The sequence below is a fragment of the Stegodyphus dumicola genome, chromosome 10, assembly GCF_044657685.1.
Source record: "Stegodyphus dumicola isolate Sdum_Otavi_A_Nest chromosome 10, ASM4465768v1".
In the NCBI taxonomy this organism is placed as follows: domain Eukaryota; kingdom Metazoa; phylum Arthropoda; class Arachnida; order Araneae; family Eresidae; genus Stegodyphus; species Stegodyphus dumicola.
The window spans coordinates 87,709,637-87,733,857 of record NC_140777.1 but is presented as its reverse complement, the minus strand read 5'-3'; positions in this window follow the sequence as shown (position 1 = coordinate 87,733,857).

The following is a 24,221-nucleotide window of genomic DNA, read 5'->3' as shown; positions in this document are numbered from 1 at the left end:
GGAATTAAATTATGCAACAGAATGTTTTAAATTGTGCGCGCAAGGTGGAAACTTGGACGAAACATTTTGTCACAAAGCAGATTAAATTATAAAAATATTTGTGGAAACACAAACGTTTTGATTACTATTTCAAAAAACAGCTATATTATGTAGTCAGCTGTAAAACGTTGGAAGTAACTGCTTTTAACCCTCTAAGCGGCAAGGCCGTATATATACGGCCTAGAATATTTGTTGTGATATCTGTAAGAACGTCTATATACGTGCATATTAAAATACGTCAAAGAATTAAGGCAATGTATCAAAAGAAAAAAAAATCTAGGTAGGAAATACAGGACAGTTTTTACATTAAAATAAAAAAAATAATTTGTTCTCATAGTAGTTTTGGGAAATTTGCGCTTTCTTAGCGAAAACCCTGGCCGCTCAGAAAGTAAGTTATCCCAGTTCTTGCAAAAGTCACATATTCGAAGATCTTATAGGTTTTAATGTGAATGAGTCTTCTTAATTTTCTGAAGAGAATTTAGAGTTGAGTGCTTAGTATTTACTTACGTTAACTGAGGAAATGATCTTCACCCTCAATTCTTTTTTCTAAGTATAAAAAATTCAATTTCTAATAGAAATGATCCTGAGAAAATATAAGCAATGTGTAGAATTATACAAATAAGTTTTATCCAGCTATATTAAGAATACAAAAATTAATTTTACAGTGTTTCTAAATACTTGATTTTCTACATTTTACTTATATCTCCATAATAAACAAAAGTGCATTCTTACAAACTTCATCATTAAATTTGTTTTTCATTAAACGTTTACATTAATTAAAAATCTTGAGGTTTATCTACTTCTTACAAACTAAAAGTTCATTTTAAATTGAAAAGTCTTTCCTATTACTCTCTTTTTACCCAAGCTTTTCATGCCAGAATGTAAATAAGACAGCTAGAGTTATTCAGATTAAGGTAGAATGAAGTGATCAATTTAAGCAAGAGTTTCGGAACTTAGTTTCAGAGCGTGTCTGCCTATTCCAGGCCACCTTGTGCTGTGATTGTTAGCGACTAGCGTTAGATGAGTGTTCTAGCCATTTGGCTTATCTCGGTGGTTTACTATAAACCAGAGGTCTTCCTGCGCGTTTGGGCTAATCCACCACACCTTGAAATTAGTATTTGTTATGTTATTCTGTTAAGCCAGAAGTGAGTGGCTTCTTGTAACCCAATTTGGGTCATTGTAATTTTATGTTTCAAAAAAAGGGTCTTCTTCGGATTTCTGTTTTGTTTCGCAAGGCTAGAAGATAATTCTTCAAAAGTCTCTTTTAAAAGTTTATGTTCCAAAAGAGACATAGACTTTACAACCTTTAATATTAAATTAACATATTTTCTCCTTCTTATTCATATTTAAAGGATTTTAAACATTCGAAAAATTCTCGAAGCTTTTAGGATTTAAATTTAGCTTCCAAAAAATTTAGGTTTAGTTTCAACTCGTTTTAAATACATATTTTTATTCGTGATTTATCAAAAACAAGTCTACAAAAAGGAAAGCAAAGAAGAGAAATATTTCTTTTTTCATTTTCCGACATAACTGCAGGCAACAGAACAGTCTGTTTCTCCAAATAGCGTGCATAACCTAAAGAATTAATATGCATCTTTAGAATTAATAAGTGTTTTAGTTACAAAATGGAACAGTTGTCTTAGATGTCTAAAATTAATAATTTAATGACAAGATTTGGATTGAAATCCTCTCTATACCGTTACGTTCAAATTATATTTTAGCTAGAAATAGTTAACTGTTATCAAACTGAAGCAAGGTTGATTCCCAGTGCTTGCAGATACTTCTCGTGTAATTTGTGGTCTTGCCTTAACTATGCATCGGAGGGACGAGGCTTGATTTATGGCCCGCCGCTGCGTGCTGGGGGACGTGCAATGATTGATTCGGACGAGCACATGGAAAGCTGCAGAGATCGCATTTATTTGACTATGCAGGAAGTAATTTTCGCACCAGGGATGAATTTCTCCTCTGTGCTCCCACGCTTCCCTCTCCTCAGCTTCTAACTTCTCTTCCATCCTACTACCCTTTCATGAACCTCTGTCTCTGACGGAAAGGGGAATTCTTTATGTTAACTTCGAATTAGAAAAATTTAATGCCTGAAAAATAAAATAAAAAGAGATTGAACTGTAAAAACAATGTGCAGCGTTACTAAAATGTGGTCCAGCTGTGTTAAGCAATCAGAACTTAAACTCTTAGTAAATAAATAAACCAAACAAGTTTGATTCAACGGACGAGAGACAAGTCCCATCAATTTGAATACTTTTAAGAATAATTTCATCTCAGATTCATAGTTTTCCATGAATTTCGAGGAAAGTCTCTTTCCTTCAAGGAATTAAGTAACAAGAGAAATCTTGAGAAGTTGTTTTGTTACTAATGCTCACTTGTTTACAATGGCCGTTGGCAACAGCCTTGAGCACCTTACAGGTAACAGTGCAATTTAGCTCAGTTCCGTCCTCAGCTCTGATAAGCGATAAACAACGGAGGACGTTGGCACTGTCCCTTTACCAAAAGGTTAATCGGTATAGCACCACGTCCACCTATATCTAGAGCCTAAAGAGGAATCACAAGACGCCACGCACCAGGCGCCCAAACCCAGAGCCAAATTCAACCCGGGGGCAGTCCAACAGACCAAATGCCCACGAAAGACAGTCCCAACAACCGCCCAGGCCCCACATTTATTAAATAAAATAACAAAAGCATGCGGGGCCAAAAAGGGCGAGTTTTGACAGTAAGCAAAAATTTTACAAAGGTGTAATACACAAAAATATAGAATATACATAAGCTAAAGTACGGTCTGATGTTGGGCAGCCCAATAATATACAATGAGTAAAATATAGACAGTAGAATTAGACTTAATGACAATATAACATAAAAATAGAGAACATAGTGACATAATGAATGTAAATGATTACAGCAATACAATACACAGAGGATATACCAAAAGAAATAAAAATAAAAGAATACAATAGCCATCAGTGTGTGGCTGGAAGTACTGATACATGGGAAATGCGTAAAGCATTCAGAATTCGACTTAATTCAGAAGACTAACAACTGGATCGGGATACATTGCATAGCCAAGTACATATATTTGACAAAGCAACATATTGAAAGTCAGTGAAATAAACTAGATATTCGCTATGACAAAGTCATGTTACAATACCGCAGGTAGTGATGTGATACAGAAGAAGTAGGTAGCGTACAATATAATTTGATCTCGATACGCATTCAATCCCTATAGTACAACAATAGTTAGGAAAAAGGAATATGTTTCACAAAATATATTTAGCATGCAACTGTGTTTAAGGTACACAAAGGTCGATACATTGGTTACTAGCAATTATGGTACAGGATTCGTACCAAACTTAGTAACAGAATGCAATAGCGGTACAATACAATTGATCACGTGGTATTGTGGGAAAAACATGCAATATGCGATTATGAGGAATAAAAATAACATATTTAGCCTGCATAAAAGTTAACGAATATAAGATACCATACAATACTATACAATATTACAATACAATACAATACAAAAAAAATTAACATATTTAACCTGTACTAAATGCCAACTGATGTAAGGTACTATACAATACTATACAATATCACAATACAATACGATACAGTAGATACAATACCACAATACAATACGATACAGTAGATGCTATACAATACTATACAATGAAAATACAAAATACATTCAGTGTTGGTGACACAAAAATACATTTAAAATTGTCATGACACTAGTGATGAAAATACAAAATACATTCAGTGTTGGTAACACAAAAATACATTTAAAATTGTCATGACACCAGTGATCCTAATGCAGCAAATAAATTGATGCAGTTACCTGCATAAAAGATAACTAATATAAGATACCATACAATACTATACAATACTACAATACAATACAATACAAAAGCTAATTAAACGATTATAATGAATAAAAATTAACATATTTGACCTGTATAAAACCAACCTCCCCGAAGGACCGCGTCCGAGGGTCTTCCACCCCCTTCCCCTACCAGCAACCTCTCGAGAGGACATTCGGCTCGGCGCGTATTTAGAGTGCCCCCAAGCCTAGACATTATACATCTACAAACATCCATGTCTTCTCCAAAATTCGAACCCGGGCCCTTCGACAAGGCAGTCAGCGACGCTAATCACCATACCATACCCGTTGGGCGGCACCTTGAGAAGTAAGATCGTAGTTCGCGGAATTTTCTGATTGCAACTGGATTTCAGATTGAATTTTTGGATAATGATGGGCAGCAACCAAAGCAAAATTTATAAGTTCTACGTACACTAGAAATTAAAATGTATAAAAACATTGCAATACGAATGAAATCAATTCATTCCTTCCAAACCACAACAAAATCGTAAATAGTTTTTTTTTTTTTTTTTTTTTTTTTGTTGCCAAACCAGGAAACAAAAACTTTCGACACTTCAGGTTAATAAGTATGACGTCATGATTTAAATTTAATGTAAAATAACAACTTCTTTCGGTATCAATAAAAGAACTAACATGGCAATGTCATTTATACTAAACTGAAAGTTGCCAACAAAAAAAGTAAAGGAGTAACGAAAAAAGTTGCCAATAGCAACTATTTATTTAAAATCCTGACATTAACAAACGATTTTCGACATACAATGAAGTCGCGTGCTTTCTTTGACGTCAGAACATGACCTTATTTAATAATAATATGTTTAGTGTTTGGCAATGATATTTTTATTTCATATTTTGTAAAACTTACAAGTTTTTGACTAACAAACTCTACGATTTGAAAACGAATAGTGGCAACACTTTTCGAAATAAAGCAGATTTTTATCTCCAACGCGCGAGACTGTTGCCACTCGGAAAAATAAGTGCGAAAATTAGCGTTTTCGCCGTTTTTAAATAATATCTCTCCTGATTAAAGTCGAGTACGAAGATTGCTAAGATTTTATGGATATAAAAATACTGCACCTTTCTCTTTTACTTATAAGTTTGCAGAAATATCTCTAGCCTGCTGTTAACAGGATCTGTAATTTTTTACTCACTTTTTTATGGTTTACAAAAAGAACTATTAGTATTCTCTTGTATAAAAATTAAAGAACATTAGTAATAGCAAATTTAATTCACGCTAAAAGATATGAATATTTTGAAAATTTAAGAAAAATATTCATGAAAGCTGAAATATTGTGAAATACGTTTTTAAAATATGAAGAGGAAAATAGCACATTCTTAGAATGGAAGTAAGTAAGCTTAATGAATTTGTATTCACAGTAATTCATTCATAGTCATTCATAATTCGATGGCTTTAGGTACCGTTGTTTTAAGACGATGCGATAAACATACATACATGTAGGCAGATTCTCCATTATTTAATTTCTTTAAATATAACACAGGACGATAATATTTAATGGCAACAATTTGAAAAGTTATTCGCCTTTTATAGTGAATTGACGCAAAATACCAAAACGAGATTAAGATTCCTTCTGGACTAGCGCCCTTTGGGCTAAAAATGAGCGAATTTTATTTCGAATGAACGTAAATTTCGAAATGTGAACTGTCAAATGAGTTTAATAAAAAGAGAGATATTAATAAATATATACCAAATTCAAAGAAGGAGCTAAAATTTTGTGAGCTATTTTTTTTTTAAACTACTCTTGCGATTTAGCTTGGAACTTTGGCATAGAATACGAAATATGGAAAAAATTGTTATGTTGTTTGAGAAAAGTTATTCATTTCTATATTTAGCCTCATCATCCGCATAACAAAGAGGGAATTTTTGTGCATAATTTTATGCAGTTTCCGTATGGATAATATATTTTATGCGTTTGACAAAGATAGTACTTCTCATATACTGGAGTTTATGTTATCATCAACTTTTCAGTGATCATTTTCAACGCTGAATATTAAATTGATTTACTTCTACTCATATACAGTACCCCTCGAACAGATTAGAAGTGGGACTCTACGAGGCACAGAAGCTCTAGGACATTTGATGGATTGCGAGGACTATAATCACTTGACTGCTCAGGAAGTAATTCTCGCGTGGGAGGATTTGTCGAAAACCGGCGCCGTGATCCTAAAATTTCATCTCACCCTCTCTCTCGACTACATAACCCTGAAATTCTTCCCCTCCGGGTATAATTCAGCTTCGCATTCCAAGCGTTCGCTGACCACATCTCTCCTTAAAATTACGCATCGTTAAGCGCATTGCCTGGGCATTGCATTTCAAAGTTGTGATAATATCGCGGCGTGATAATCGACGCGTAACTTTATGCGAAAAGAAAATGTGTGTCTCGATATTTTCAGCTGTTGTCCAAAGCCTCTTTCAAAAAAGACACTACATTCTGGAAAGCGACGTCAATGCAGGCACTGACTTTGTCCAAAAGAGCCCCACATACTGATGTTATATATTTTATTCTTCTATGGGTGAGGGAAAAAAAAAAGCGGAATCTAAAGTGAAAAATAAAAAGGGATAAGAAAGAGAAGGATGGGATATATTTTTATAGATTGAAATGTGGCCTGAAAAATAAAAAGAAAATTACAAAAATATAGTGTCAGTAACAGATTTCTGCTTGGTCATTTTTTAAGGATGACTTCAACAGACGCAGGCGACATCTTTTCCTTGATTTTAAAATTGATGACTTTTCTGTTTGAGAGAAGAAAACTTTTTTTAAAGCTTACTTTCCACTCTTCTTTTATATATATTTTTAGACTTTTAGCTTACATGTGTCTAGGATATATTTTTAAATGTCGTATCTTTTATGTTAGTTAGTAGTCTAGAGAAAGAATAAACTAGGATATTTATACGGTTTCACTCCTAAAAAGCAAGCCGAACTTTTGAATATTAATTTAACAGCAGCAGGCTAATTTTGCTGAAATATGTAAATTAAATTCTAAATTCACTGATAAAAGTTACATTTTCGAGCATCACACAAATATATCATTTATCGCTATGTTACATAACTTAATATCTTGATGTAATACTTTGTTCTACACTTGAGTTTGAGACTAATTTCTTCCTTTCACGCTTACTGTTTTTTGTTCTTACGTATTACGTGTTTGTCAGTTTGTTGGGACTTTTAACTTTCCAAGCAGGAAACAGTGCAAAGCTCTTGACAAGACTCGAACTCCTCATCTTCCGAGGTTAACTGGATATGTTCCAATTACACCACAAAAGACGCGGTAAAGAAAGAAAATATAAGGTGTGTCACACACACACACACACACACACAAAGGCTAAGTGTGTAGCTTGAAAAAAATCCACAGAGTTAAAACTCAACACTTATTGCATCATCTCAAACAAACTTTGTTAAATAAGCAAATATTTAAACAGTCATCCGAGTAGCTGTTGTTCTTTTTCTGTTGCTAACTTTAGCAATCATTTTAGTATAGAATATCATTATCCGTTATACACTAGTCTAGCTATCCATGCTGTACGCTATACTAATAGACAAATGGCGCTGCGTATTCCCAAAGTTCTACAATAATTATTTTGAGACAAGCAGCATCTAAAATTCTACAAGTAGTAGTTCAGTAATAAATCTATATTCAAAACACCCAATTTAGTTTAAAAAACGAATTTCATTGAATATCAGAAATTCTAATATCTAATCTAACTTCTCATCAACAGCATTCAGGCTCCGTCAAAACAAATCAAGAATCGAGTTCTCAAGTTCAGACTGTTGCCATACCGAGAGACACAGAAAAGGTGAAAAGTTTCTATTCAAACCGAAACACATGTTATTAAGTGAATAGTCTTCAGATGTTTTAAAGAACTATCACCTATATATAAATTAAACTGTTAAAAATGGCTCTTTGGTAAATAAAGAATAATTAACAATTTCTTTGTAGTCAATAGTTTACTAATAAATTAACTACAAGTGTTTAAACTTATGACTGCAAATTGAAACTTGCACTATTTGTAGCTCAAAGATTCCTTATCTAAAAATTATTACTAATACCCAGTTTCGATAGTCTAATTCTTTACTTTTATTTCCTTCCATACTGTGAAGAGCTTTGTTCCCTTGCGTTAAACCCAGTAAAGTCTCGCAGTATAGCCGGGTCAAATACCTGTTTGCTTGATGACAAATGCTCAATAAATTATCTACTATTACCTGTATTTAACTATAAGACTTTCTTTTTTGACTAGTTTTAATTTGCATATACTTGAAGTGAGTGACGTAATTCAGAAAAATAAAAAGGCAGAATTGGATGAAATAACTTAATAATTATAGCGAAGAATTCTACCGCTTTCTGATTAAGGAGAAAGATGCACTCGCTAAAGACTTGCTAACAGAAACTAGTTAGTTACATTGCGTATAACAAAGGTCTTCATTGACTGGTCTCTTCAGTCGCAAGCAATTTCCGGTAACTACCAGCGTTATGTTGCTTTAGTCAATGATATTCTTAAATGACAAAGGACATCAAAGATACAATTGATTTATTTAACTAAAAATTTACATGCATGGTTTATTCAAGACACCTCAACAAAAAAAAATAATATGCTGTTGTTGTTGTTACTTATCCTAACTGTTTAAGCCGTTAGACTAGACCAGATCCATGAGTCCAAGAATCGCTAATAAATCCAAAACCAAAGTAGGCCTTTTCAATAGGTCCCTCTTTTACAAGTCTCAAACAGGTGAGAAGACTTAGGTTCAGGAGTGAAATGATCAGTATTATATTTCCTGCAGATGGGGTAGATCTTATTTCCCCGGTCAAATGTAAGGCATTTCAGATGTTCTCTTAGGAGCCTCTTTAAAGTAGTCTACTGGGCCCGATTACCCCCAAAAGCACCTTCTGGATGCCTGCCAAGGTTCCAATCATGTGTCGGAGGATAATGCCAGGAAGAGGCAACAGTATATTTAATTCTCGAGCAGATATCCAAAAGGCTTAGAGTCCCAGTGGTCAGAGTTACTAAAGTACCTTCCTTAGCAAGGGTATCAGCCATTTCATCACCACTGAGGCCAATATGTGAAGGGATCCATTGCAGCAAAGCCAAAATAGATAGAGAAGCCTTATCACCAATATGAGGCGAATTTTGCAGATGCTAGATGGAACCGCGACAGTCACTCAAAATCCAGATATCTTTGGCGACGGTGCAAGTGTATGCTGCCTTAAGGCCCTCCTCAATTGCCTTAAGCTGAGGATGAAAAACAGAACAGTGATCAGGGTGTTTCTAGTTTTAATATTAAAACCGTTAATAGATGTTCTAACGAAGACGCCGCTACCGCAATTTCCACGTTCCTTTTTACTGCCGTCAGTGAAAATCTGAAGGGGATTAGAGAATTCGACGTCTGGTTCATGGAAAGAGGAGCGTGGTACACATTCCGTTCGTCAATAGACGTGGAGCATAAAGGTAGAAGGTTGATTTCGCTTCGACTTCGTCAGCTAGTTTTAACCGGGCTATAAATGTACTATGCAATAAATAATGTACAAATAATATGCTTAAAATATACAAAAACAAGCATAACATGCATTCTGACCTCCTGGTTCAATCTAATTATTTGCTATTTCAACGTCACGAACAGGAATTGCAATCAGCATTAATGAATAGTTAAAGCTTTAAAGACACTGAAAATAATTTTAAACAAATTAAAGAAAATAAAAAAAAAATCTGAAAGCTTTCATATTTTGTATTACGCCCAAAAGGGCGTTTTTCTTAACATTTTGTGTGCTACCTTTATTTATTAAATATCACGGTCTTCGCACTTAAACCATAAAAATTCAACAGCAGTATCACAAAACAGTTTAAAAAGAGCATATATTTAGAATTTCCGATGCACGTCTCGCGCGCTGAAGATGAATTTTTTTTCGTTCATTGTTGCCATTGCTCGCTTTGAAATCGTTGAGTTTCTTTATCGAAATTTAGTAAATGCTTTACAAAGGCGAAATAGGTAATAAAACAAATTCCAAACTTGGACTTCCAGATGCCCATATTCAGGTGTAGACGTACGTTATTCAAAATTTTATGGCTCTAGTTATCGTTGTTTTATCATAACGCGAGAAACATACATACATTTATACAGATTATTCCTTATTTAATTTCTTTAAATATAATACAGGGCTCTAATATTTGGCGTCAACTATTCGAAAGTGATTCAGACTTTTAAAGTTTTCAATGCAAAATACCCAAGCCCTTCTAGGCTACGGAGTTTTGGGCTAAATAATGTGCAAATAATATGTAAAAAATGTGCAAAAATAATGTACAAATAACATGTACAAAATGTACAAGAATGATGTACTTTCTACTATGTGTTTCATATGTCGATTAGCGTACAAACTACAGTGATACGTATCAATGTATAAAAAGCCTGGTGTATGTAAAAAAATATTCGTACATATACTCATTAAACATTAACATTCACCTCCTACTTTTCTGATGAAAAGAAAAAAATTGTCAATTGATTTAAAACCATAACCTCTGGGGCCCGATTCATCAGAACATAGTCGCGAGTTGGCAGGAACAGAGAAACGCCCCTTCGAACATTTCTCCACGGCCCTCCCTCGTCTAATGCGCTATTAATCTTATTTTACGGATGTACAGCAACACCCTTTATCCGCTATTAAGAGCCCGGCATTTTGGGCTCATACTTAACGCTGTTTCCGCGATTGTTGATGCCTAATTCCATCAATAACTCTGATTATAGTAATTGCAATATTGAGAGGATGCACTGAGGTTTGAGCATAAAATTCTCTAGTATTGCTCTATGACAGGCAATTTTTTTAACGTAACCTTAGATTGAAAATTATTAACTCTTGATTTACTCTTTATTCTGTAACTCTTGATTTATCCCTTTTTATTACAGAAAAGGGATAAATCAAGAGTTGTACAAGTAAGCTAAATGCATGTATTTCCGAGATAAATTTATAATACATGGCAATCGCATATTTTAAATTAATTGGTAAAGATCTGAAATTTACCTAAACTTGATTAAAATGGAATAAATTGTTAAAATAATAATAATAATAAATATGTTTATGAAAATAATGAAAACGTACATATTTCAAAAGAAACGTACATATTACAATTCACGGTGATTTTGAGATAATTACCTGACAGGTTAATAAAATAAAAAAATCTGATGTGTACACCACATGACTTTCTTGTACGGAACATTAAATTATACGCATTTTTTCTTGCATTTTATTTAAACTTATTAGATTGAATTAAACCTACTTCGCCGACAGCGCATAAACCACAACAGAGTAAATGCATTCTTTAAAATTCACTTTGTTTACCATAGCGACACTCTGGCGCTAGGTTTACTTAACAGTATTATATTTCGTTCATATTATAACTCAGAATGCACAAAATTTATATCATTTAAAGAATTATGTAATCGTTGCCACATGTTCTATTCAAATACTATAACAAAGCTAGAACGATGTATAAAAGAAATTAAGCAAACAAAACGAAAAAGAAACAGTTTTTCACAGACGATTGAGTATTTCTCATTGAATTAATTCAGTTCTCAGTTCGCGAGAAGGCAAAAATACATAAAAACTCAAAATATCTATATTAAAAATTACGAAGTAAATCTCAAACGCTTATTTCCTCGAAAAAATTCCAGAAAGAATTAAGCATGATTTAATTGGCAATAATGAATGAATGCGTTATCTTTCTTGTTGCGAAGCTAAGTTTCTCTAGATTGGCAACAAATCCACTAGTCTCCTGTTTCAAATGTAAACATCAATGGCCGCCATTAAAAACAGGCTTAGCGGCAATTAAACAACTTTAAAATTGCTGATAATTCTAAACATATTGCACACAGATTTACTAAAGGCATAAAATCCTTAACCGGAAGATAAAAACAACATAATTCAATCATTTTTAAAGCAAAAAATGTACAATTTACAAATATATAAGAGTAAAGAAACTGAGATCGCTGAGCCGGGTAACAGAGTGGATATATATATAAATATATTTATATATGTTTGGTGCGGCCGATTGCAACCAAAATACGAGGTGCACATCTACATGTTATAGCAGTCCTATATACAAAATTTCAATGTTCTGAAGCTACTCGTTTTTCAGTTATGCGAGATACGTACATACGTTCGTACAGACGCCACGAAAAATTCTCTTCAGAATTCATTTTAAAGCAGTTTTATAATTTTTTTTTAAGTAAAAGAGTATTTTATTCTGTCCTTACGTACAGATATCACGCAAAAACATCGTTAAATTGCATTCGATAGCGGTCAAAATGGATATTTTCGTTGAAATAGGCTGCCTGAAACTTTTCGCGATTACAATACTTCCTTTTTACTTCGTACAAGGAAGTAAAAAAGACTTTTTAGTCAAACAAATACCAAAAATTTGCATATAATAAATTTACCTCTAACAAATTTTATATATCACTTCTAACTCTAAGACTTCAGCAAACATACAATAAGTAAATTTACTGTATATCTTACATTTATTACATATTAGATGAGATTACATAATTGATGTGATGTTTATTATATTCAAAATATTAGTAATAATATCGTAATAATATTAAAAATGGGGCATTTGAATTCTCGAATCTTCGCGATTGTTTCAGCATTCGAATTTTTAGAAACATAACCTAAAAAGCTGTTAAGCATTTTAATTCAAAATTCTATAAATACATTGAGGGAAAATGAAGTCCCAACACCAAGAGGAAGAAAGGCGCAATAGGGCCGAGCGGTAGAAGCAAATGAACGCTGGTAGTTCAATCCAGGGTACAAAGACTGACAAAGAGGCTGAATGCATGGGAGTTTCGTGTTCTTTTCCCCGATGTGCACACACGCCTTCCTTGTACGGAATATTAAATTATACGCAATTTTCCAGTATTTCATTTAAACAAACTGAATTAAAAGTTAAGGAATTTTAAATTAAATTTACTTCGTCGATAGCGCATCAACCACAATAGAATAAACGCACTCTTTATGGTTCACTATACTATATTTATATACCATAGCGACACTTCAGCGCTAGCTTCCTTTAACAGCGTTACATCCTATACATTTTATAACTCAGAATGCACAAAAATTATATCATCTGAAGAATTACCACAAGTTCTATTCAAATAGTATAATAAATCTAAAACGAGGTGTAAAAAAATTAAATAAATAAAAAAGAAACAGTTTTTCTCAGACGATTCAGCGCCGCTTGCCTAATGCGCATGCGCTACCAATTAGTTCAGTTCTTCCTTTGCGGCAAAGCAAAAATACATAAAAATTCAAAATATTTTCATTAAAAATTGAAAGATATAGGAAAACATATAACACCAAGTGCAGTTAAAACAAGTAAAAAACAATTTTTACAAGTAAAATTACAGTTTCTACGCAAAAACAAGCTAATGACTTAAATGATACTTCCAGAATGAATTAAGCTGTAGGGTTTATATTTATTTTAACTAACATTTATTTAAAGTTTAAACTATCTTTCCTGTCAAGCCTTACTTTCTCCTGGAATTGCCAATGCCAGGGTATGTAAATTTTAGTAGAACGCGCAAAGTATTCAAATTTTAAGCAGAAGTAATTTGAGTTAAATAGAAGGAAAACGAGTTCGTAAGTGTGCTTTCTTGCTTCACGAGTGTGAAGGTGGCTAGTTAGAAATTGAAGAACCGCGCGTTTCGGCCTGTGTGCTTGCCTCGGCAGATAGTTGAATCTTTCAACTTAATATTCAGAAAGTTTGCTGAAATATCAGCTGTATCTTAGAACGCGGTTAGGTTAGTTACGTTTAGAGAGCCTCGTGGGTAGTAACTTGTTATTATTCATTTTCAGTTTCTTATTTTTATTTTACCACCGGGTCGGCGTAGTTTGTGAGCGTCAAGTGCACGCATCTGTAACTTCTAAAGTAGAATAAAAAGGGAGTTAAACCCTTCTTAAGAGTTTTGTGTACTTTCCAGTTTATAGCAGTCACTACTATTGTTGCGTGTAGATTGGGGCCGCGCAACACCACAAAGCAATAATCAATAATAATTCAATTTGCAATCATAAAAGAAGACTTTACTTTGTTGTTTTGAAGCTTATTTTCTCTAGATTGGCATCAAATCCAGTATTTTGCTATGTTTCAAATACATACAAATATGGCTGCTATCGTAAACAAAAATTAGGCTTAGCCGCACTTAAAAAACCTTTAAATTGCTGATAATTCCGCAATTATTGCATTCAGGTTAAATAAGGACATAAAAATTTTAACAGGAAAATAAGAACATAATTCAATTATTTTTAAAGGAAAAAAATGCACAATTTACAAACATATAAGAATAAAGAAACTGAGCTCATTGAGCCGAATAAGAGTGGATGCATATATACAAATATTTATATACAATTGGTGCAGCCGATTGCAATGAAAACGCGAGGTGCACATCTGCATGTTATAGCAGTCCTATATACAAAATTTAAAACGTTCTGAGGCTATTCGTTTTTGAGTTATGTGAGATACGTACATACATACATACGTACGTGCAGACGCCACGAAAAAATCTCTTCAGAATTCATTTTAAATCAGTTTTATAATTTTTTGGTTAAAAAGAAGTCTTTTATCCTATCCTGTTTATCCTAGATGTCACGCAAAAACATCGTTAAATTGCATTCGATAGCGGTAAAAATGTATATTTTCGTTAAAATATTATACCCGAAATTTTTCGCTATTACAATACTTCCTTTTCTACTTCGTACATGGAAGTTTAAAACACCAAGAAAAAACAATTTAGCGGAATGAAAATAAGCAAAATATTTATCTGGTAATATATTTATTTTATAATTGTTTCCAAGTCACAAGTATGCGAGAGATAGAGCCATTTCAAATGCGGAATGGCGGTTTATTAATAATGACTGTGTATTGAAAGCATGCATCATGTCATATAGGTCCCGTATGTAGTTTCATAGGATGGAGGTCTGTACCTGTTGTATGTGGCCAGTCAAATCAGTAACAGTCCGTGCTGACTGTGAATGACATCGGCTTTTCCGTCCAATCATGTCCCATACGTGCTCGATGGAAGTAAGATAGGGTGCTCTCGCAGCCCAAGGAAACATGCCGACATTCTGAAAAGCACATTGGATGACAGCAGCGGTATGGAGTCGATAATTATATTGCTGAAAAATATCTCCTGGAATATTGCTCAAGAATATTGGCTCAACCGATGCAATCATTAGTCTGACGCGCAAATTTGCTGTCAGTGTGTGTATAAAACCGACGAGGGTGCTCCAGTCATAGGAAATTGTTCCCCAAACCATAACCCATATTTTTTTTTACGAACGATTAACTAGAAATGGTACATTGCTTAAACCATGTTGCTATAATATGTAAATCGTGGGGGGTTAATGTGCTGGCCACATCAGATTTTTTAAACATGTTGTAGAGACATAAGGATATTTTTGGAGGCCCGGAGAGATGAAAAATTAACAACGCCTTCGCCGGGAATCGAACCACGGACCTCTGGAATACCGGCCCAGCGTGCTACCGTTACACCACGAAGGACGCTTGAAAAGCGTGAGAAATACCTTATATACTCCCCTTTTTGAAGGACGACTAGGATTTTAGGGCACCTAGTCGCCAAATCCTGGGTGTGGAGAATCATCATCCACAACCCTTTTTAGTTCGCGCGCCACTGTAGAAACATTAGGATATTTTTTGGAGGACGGAGAGATGAAAAATTAACAACGCCTTCGCTGGGAATCGAACCACGGACCTCTGGAATACCGGCCCAGCGTGCTACCGTTACGCCACGAAGGGCGCTTGGAAAGCGGGATAAATACCTTATAATGTAACTAGCAATCGTTTAATATATTTCGGATTATGGAGGGGGTTTGATAATAAATTAAAGTTATTGAAATATTATCCAATGGGAAACTGTATCTAATGCTCCAAGGTTGCTTTAATACCGATATCTGTAAAAGCATCACCGTGTTTCTTGAAGGAGTGGTTGTACAACAGCAAATGCGATCATTTTGTAAATTTATATTGATTTCTATCATTTTGAATATTTTTAGCTTAGTTGGTTTTCCGTCTTCAAGGACTGACTTCTGCATTTAATTTTGAAACTAGGGCAATATTTTGATGACCAGTTTAAGTTACATATATACGATTTCATTTCGATCTTAAAGTATATGCAGAATTTTTTAATTCACATCATATTTAACATGCTTTCAAAATATTTTTGCTGTTACTTCAAGATAATTCGTAAACTTTACATGTAATTGGACAATTCCTTTAATTTTTCGTATCTCATTTTAATTCAGCCTTATCCAGAATATAAAAGTTTTCTAATATTTATAAAACTCCCTCAGAATAGCCCTTTTAGTCTAAAGGACCAATTTGCCCTGAAGGACCATTATTTTCGTTTCGGCATTTTGCGTTGATTCACCATAAATATCCGATTCACTTTTCAAACAGTTGCCACCAAATATTATCGCCCTGTATTATATTTAAAGAAATTAAATAATGAAGAATATGCATAAATGTATATACGTTTCTCGCATTGTGATGAAACAACGGTACCTAGAGCCATCCAATTTTGAATAAAGTACATTTCCACTCATATATGTGCATCTGGAAGCTCAAATTTGGGAATTCGCTTTATTGTCTATTTCATATTTTGTAAAACTTTAACAAACTCAACGATTTAAAAGTGAGAAATGGCAACACTCTACGGAGGGGGGGGGAGACTTTTTTTTATTTCTAGCGCGCGGAACTGTGTATCGGAAATTCTAAAGAGCTCATTTAAAAATTATAATGTGATATTGTTATTGAACTGAATTTTATAGTTTAAGAGCGAAGAAAATGATAATTAATAAATAAAGGTAACACACAAATTGTTAAAAAAGGCTCCATTGGACGTAATTTAAAATCTGAAACCTTTAAGATTTTTTTTTTTTCAGAATATTGCTTCCCTGCTGCTAGAAAAGCAAACAATAGCTAACCGTTTGGAAGTTTAATTTAATTCTTTACTATTAAGAGTGTACACTAATTGGTAACTGAGATCTACAAAAGAACTACAAACTTTGATTCGGATCTGAAAGAAATAGAATGCCCTAATAATTTATTAGTCCAAAGGGATTTGAATCCCGAAGGACTATTAGTTTCGTTTTGGCATTTTGCGTCGGACGGATAAATGTCGGTTCACTTTTCAAACTGTTGCCATAAAATGTTAGAGTCCTGCATTATATTTGAAGAAATTAAATAATGAAAATCTGCGTAAATGTATGTATATTTCTCACATTGTCATAAAATAACGGTACATAGAGTCATCGAATTTTGAATAACGTAATCCTCCAACGAATATGAGCATGTGGAAGACCCAATTTGAAATTTGAAATTTGTTTTATGATCGATTTCCTGTTTTTAAAACTTTGACGAATTTTTGATTAACAAACTCAAGGATTTCAAAGCGAGCAATGGCAACGTTGTGCAGAAAAAACATTTTTATCTCCAGCGCGTGAGTCTCTGTATCGGAAATTCTAAAGATATGCTCGTTTTAAAACTATTTTGCGATATTGCTGTTGCACTGGATCTTATGGTTTAAGTGCGAGGAACACGATATTTAATAAAGAAAGGTAACACACAAAATGTTAAAAAACGCCCCTTTGGACGTAATTTAAAATCTGAAACATTTCAGATTTTTTTTTTCAAATTTTACGCATTTACATTATTAATCAATCGCAAGTTAGCTACCATGGTTATTTGCGCTTTGTATAAGCTTGAGTTTTGTATCTGAATATGTATCAATTAGTTAAAATTCGAAATGCCTTAATTATGGATCTATTATGAGATGTTGTGTTCTTTCTCTACGCTTTAGTATATAATCTATCTCTTAGTTAATTCCATTCCGTAACGCAGATTATTCTTTTATGTACCAGAAAATATTTCAGTGTCAAACATTCCGCCTTTCTGGTCTTCCTCTACATAATTCTTTCCATAAAAACTCCATAGACTCCACCCAACTGAAGTGACGATGGAAATAAAATACCTGCAAAAAAGTAAAGAGATGGGAAGCTGCATTGTATTATGCTTCTAAATAAAAAAACAGAGGGAGGGTTATGGGAAAAGAACCCATCTGTCCAACGGAACAATGCAACAATTCCTGAGAATACTTCACGTGCTAAGGCAAAGGGGACCAACTTCTATTCCTGCTTCTTTCCGATAGTGTTTCAAAAAGCAGAAAGGGAGAACTCCAATTCTCTTTTTCCAAATTCCGTTAAGTTTTAGCAGTGAATATTTTGATAGAGTAACAGGTGTGTTAGGAATTGTGGACTTTTGTTTGCTGCCTCGTGGTACTTTAGGGATACGAGATTTCATTTTCTGAGTATGGATTCAGTAAGCATATATTTTTCTTTAAGGCATGTTCCCAGTCAGATACATATTTAATGCACCATATTTTTATTGTAAATCACTACAGAGGTGCACAAACTTTGTAACGATTTTGATTTTTACCATGAATTTAAATATTAATTTTAAAATATGAACGTAACTGGCATCAAATTGGAGTAAGGTTTAATTATCGTGTGCAGCATAAAAATATACTTTTCTTTAAAGAAACAATGGATCGAAGGCTATATTTGTACTCTAAAACTACTATAAAAACTGCTCTTGCGATTTTTACAAAACTTGGCAGTTTGGCATCATTTGAGTCGTAAAATCGAAATATGGAAAACAATTGACATTTCAGAAAAAGTCCGATTTTGTGTCAAAATACCTACAGTGTCTCAAAAAAGTGATGGGACTGTAGAATTTATATATTAGAACATTGCTATATATAAATCTAATATACAGTGTCTCACAAAAGTGATGGGACACTTGTGCTTTACAAAAGGAAACTGTAATAAAATAAATTAATAAAACATGTAAAAATTTTTGTGGGTGTGTTTCATACTTAAATTTAGTAACAATTATTACATAACATACATTTTCTCAAAATACTAAAATATTAATTTAATAAAAATAAAATTGTTTAGAACGGAGCAAAAAATGGCTCACATAAGTGATGGGACACTACGTATTATGCAACAAAAATCGTCTGAAGTAAGCAATAAAATTATCTTTTGGGGTATTTATTTTTACTCAAAAGCTATTGGCAATAATTTATAAAATCGTCTGCACTATTTCTCTCCAGTTTGTTTTGGAATTTTTGTGTTTTTTTTTAGCTCTGTGCAGCCATGAATGCTAAACGAAAAGAAACTTTGCCTGAAATTCGAAAATTAGTTATTAATTTGCATATTGAACGTGAAAAATCTATTAGAGAAACTGCTGAAAAAGTTAACATGAGTCATTCAACAGTCTTCAATATCATTGAACGATATAAAAAGAATCATATGATTCAGGATAAAAGCAGACCTGGCCGACCATCAAAGCTATCCAATGGAATAAAGCGAATTATTGTTCAAAATATTAAAAAAAAAAAAAAATCGAAGAATGAGTGCTCCTAAAGTTGCTGCGGACTTACAAGCATTATATGAAATAATTGTGAATCCTGAGACTATTAGAAGAGTAATTCGATCTGCTGGATATCACGGTAGAGCAGCCAGGAAAAAATTCTTCGTAAGTGAAAAGAATAAAACACTCAGACTGGCTTTCACAAAATCCAACATAAATAAGAATTCTGATTACTGGAATGGAGTTATATTTGCTGATGAGAGTAAATTTAATATATTTGGTTCTGATGGGAAAATCTTGGTGTGGAGAAAACCCAGGGAAGAATTTCGCAAACAGAACTTGGTGCCAACAGTAAAACATGGTGGAGGAGGAGTTACGGTATGGGGGTGTATGTCGTCCGCTGGAGTTGGTAATCTTGTTTTTATTGACAGTATAATGGATCAGTACAAGTATATTGACATTTTAAATCAAAATTTGAAATCTTCAGCTGGAAAATTTAACATTCATAACGATTTTAAATTCTACCAGGAAAATGACCCCAAGCACACTGCTTTGAACGTTAGACTCTGGCTGCTGTATAACTGTCCTGAAATAATAAAAACACCACCATAATCTCCAGGCTTAAATCCCATAGAGAATATTTGGCAAGAATTGGAATCAAGAATTCGCAAACACACCATTTCTTCAAAACAACAATTAAAATCGGTGCTTCAAGAAGAATGGGGTAAAATCACTCCAGAAATCACAAAAAAATTAGTCGAATCCACCCCAAGAAGATTAAATCAAGTTTTAAAAGAAAAGGAAATCCAACAAAATATTAAAACCTTTTAAAAAGTAAAATTTTTGGATAAATATTTGATCAAAAAGTAAGTGTCTCATCACTTATGTGAGCCATTTGTTGCTCCGTTCTAAACAATTGTATTTTTATTAAATTAATATTTTAATATTTTGAGAAAATGTATGTTATGTAATAATTGTTACTAAATTTAAGTATGAAACACACCCACAAAAAATTTTACATGTTTTTTTTAATTTATTTTACTGCAGCTTCGTTTTGTAAAGCACAAGTGTCCCATCACTTTTGTGAGACTTAAATTTCGTCAATCGGCAAAGTAGAACGGGACATATAGAACTGTTCCATTTTTTTTCCACAGCATACATAAAATGTGATACGTTTTGATATGTTAAACCTAATTTAACATATCAGAAGCATGACGATGTAAAGAAATGTGATGCCACACATCCATCAATCGTAGAACCCCACCTGAAACAAATTGAATGTCACGTATATTCTAGACATTGGACGGGAAAGGCGTATTAAGCCATATTATTTGATTTACAGATATCATACATATAGATTCTCATAGGAGGTAATAGAAATAGGACTATTACGTTCTATTATTCGTTCTGCTATTTTGTTTTATTATTCTTTCATTACAAAAAAAAAATTAAAAGAGTTTGAAAAATGTAGCAGCTGCAGAATTATTATTTCGGTAACATTTACAGGGTAAAGTAATTAAAAACTTGAGTGCATTATTAGCTGCGAAAGAAATAACAAAACTATTGATTTAGAAAATTATGAAATTTTTCGAAACTGGCATAATAACAATAATATATATTCTTCTTATAAGAATATAGATACCAAGTAAGACTGCTATGGAAGTCAAAGTCAAAGCATTTAATGGAAGACAACACGGAACAAGAGATGTTGCACTAAGAAGATTTAAAAAAGTAAATAGCAAATTTAAAATTGATAATCCTTTCTTTGTTTAATACAGATAAATCTTATAAGATTAGGAATTAAAATACTATTGAATCAGTTCAGGAATTTATTTAATTTACTTTATACCGCAGTCATCAGAAATGATAGATCAATAAGCAGACTGAGAATATTTTATGATGCTTCAGGTCATTAACCTACTTTCTTTAAACAATTGTATATATATTACTGTGAAAGACCGAAATAAAAAGAATGCGAACATTCTCCGGAGAAAGTCAGCATTCACCGAGGCGCTTGGTTTATATCTGAAATATTTTCTAAATATCCTTATTTCTTCCTTAAACCGACAAATGCCGACATTTCCCATGCACTGATGGTGAATGTTGAATCTTGGTTTATGTCCGAAATATTTGCTAAATATCCTTATTTCTCACTTAAACCGGCAAATGCCGACATTTCCCATGCACTGATGGTGAATGTTGAATAAAAATATTTTTGTTAAGTTTATGAATAATACTTTATATTAAAAAATATTATGATATATGTCAAAATAGGAAAAGGATTCGACCCTTATGAAATTAATGTAAATTTGAAAAATTTTAGATTTACCAAGTTTTTTCGGAGCCAAATCTAGACTCTTTCTACTTGCTGATACCATAAAACATCACCTTAAGAAATATTCAGAACTATAGGGTGGCCCAGAAGTCACTTTACATTTTGAAAATTAAATAACTTTTTTCTATTAATATATTTCTTTTTCTCTTTTCAGAATTAAAAAATATAATCCCTGGAAATTTTTGTCATGGATAAGTTTACAACAGAACAACGAGTGAAGATAATTGAATTTTACTTTGAAAATGGGCGGTCAATTGTTGCAACGCAATATATGCGACATTTTAATGTTCGACATCCCCCTAGTAGTCCTGCAATAAGGAACTTAGTGACGCGTTTTCAAGGTTCAATTAGTGCAATCTTTAAAACCAGCAGACTTTCAGAAACGAGTAAATTATGCTGTCAGGTTTCAGAGAACTGCAAGAAATGACAATGAGTTTATTCACAAGTTGATCATGGGAGATGAAGCTCATTTCCATTTGAATGGACATGTGAATAAGCAAAAAATAAAAAAGAATTAATTAAATACAGTCATTTAAGAAAAAGTTATTTAATTTGCAAAATGTAAAGTGACTTCTGGGCCACCCTATACATCCTGAAGCAACAGAACTCTTAAACAACTGCTTGTATGTTGACGATATTATTGAAGGTCCACAAAAATTTAGAGAAAGCACGAAAAACAAGTTTAGAAAGCGTGCACATATTTTTGACGAAGCTATTATGTCTTTATATAAGAGGCACACTAATTCAAAAGAACCGAAAGACATTTTGGCATTAGAAAACGTTTTGGACACAAGAATCTCTTGAAATTGTCCCAATCAAAATGTTAGGAATTTCCTAGAATGCGGATTATGAAACTCAACACTAAACAAATTTCATATCGGCCAATCAACTCAAAACTTTTTCTATTGCAAACAATACAGTACCTTAATCGGGAAATCTGGTCTGCTAAAATCGATTGGGACGATGAACTACCATCTGATCTTAGTTAATTGGAAAGACTGGTGAAGAAATTAAAGAGATGAAACACATCAGGATTCCCCGTTACTATTTGCAGGGAATACTATATGTAGACATTAAACAAATAAAACTCCATAAATATAGGTTTTTTGAAGCTAGACTGTAAGAGTATGGGTGTGCAGTACATTTGATAAAGGTTTTGAAGAATGGAACGTATCAAACAGTTCTTTTTATTTCTAAGAATAGAGTTACACTTCTAAAATCCTTAACCTTTCTAAACTAGAGCTCTGGGGAGCACTTTTGTGTACCAGATTGAGCTATAAAATCGTAAATTCCTTAAAATAAAAAGTAATTCTCTTTCATTGTTCATTGGACTGATTCCCAAGTACCATATTTTTATATTAGCGTATCGTCCGAAAGATTTAAACTTTTCGTAAAGCATAGTGTTTGAAATTCAGAAACTAACTAAAAGCAGTAGTTGGCATTATTACCCATCCTCGCAGACCTCATATCACGAGGATATACTCTTAGTTACCTATAAAATTGCCAACTTTGGTGGCATGGACCCTCCTCGCTTTTAGAGTCTTCAGAATGTTGCCCCTCTGGTAATGTAGACATATTGAAGAAGAAAATTTGGAATATAGAAGGAAGTTTGCTAATGGCCCAAAAATATAAATGTATCGTACAAGAAAAGAAAGAATTATTTCATACTTCTAAGTATAGGAATATTGTTAAAATATTAAAAATAAGTTATTGGATTAAACACTTTACTTTGAAAACTAGGAAATTTGCACACTTAAAAGATATTTCCTCAGCTGAAGAACTTAAAGATTCAGAAAAGTTTGGGATCCCAAGAAATCAAAGAGTAGTCTATAATTCAGAGATTTCCGCGTTAGACTGATAAAAACATATCTAAGAAGTAATCCATATTTTCGTTTTCTCCTTTTCTAGACAAATAAAGGAAACTTCCATCTTGAAGGACGATTACGATTTTAGGATTCACCGCTGAAGAAAAACATTCTATTTTCTTGTATGTAAATTTACAGAACTGATTATTAAAAGAGAACATGATAAGTTGATGCATGTGGGTATTACAGCCATTCTGAAAAATCACTGGATACCAAAATGCAGACCGCTTGTGAAGAAAATTCTTAGAAACTATCTTATTTGTAGAAACTAAACAGCAAAACTGCCCAATAGATCATGGCAAGGCTGCAAAACCATAGAACAGTTAAAAATCCACCATTTCTTGTCTCTGAAACTGCTGCTCCAATTTTGGTTAGATCATCAACTGTAAGTGATAAATCGTATATATGTCTTTTCAACTATGCTGTGACTAGCCCTCTAAGCGGCTCAGGTTTTTGGATCTATTGTGAAGGCCTGCATTTGAAGACCCTTTATTAGCTAAATATGTATATTTACCTATTTTAATCTATAGTTTCATAAACTTACATTCATAAAAATGTCATTTATAGGCTAATCTTTAGAATATGATAACAGGTATTTTGGCGACATTTTGGTAAGGCGATAAAGGTTTACTAGCTAGGACTATAGCAATA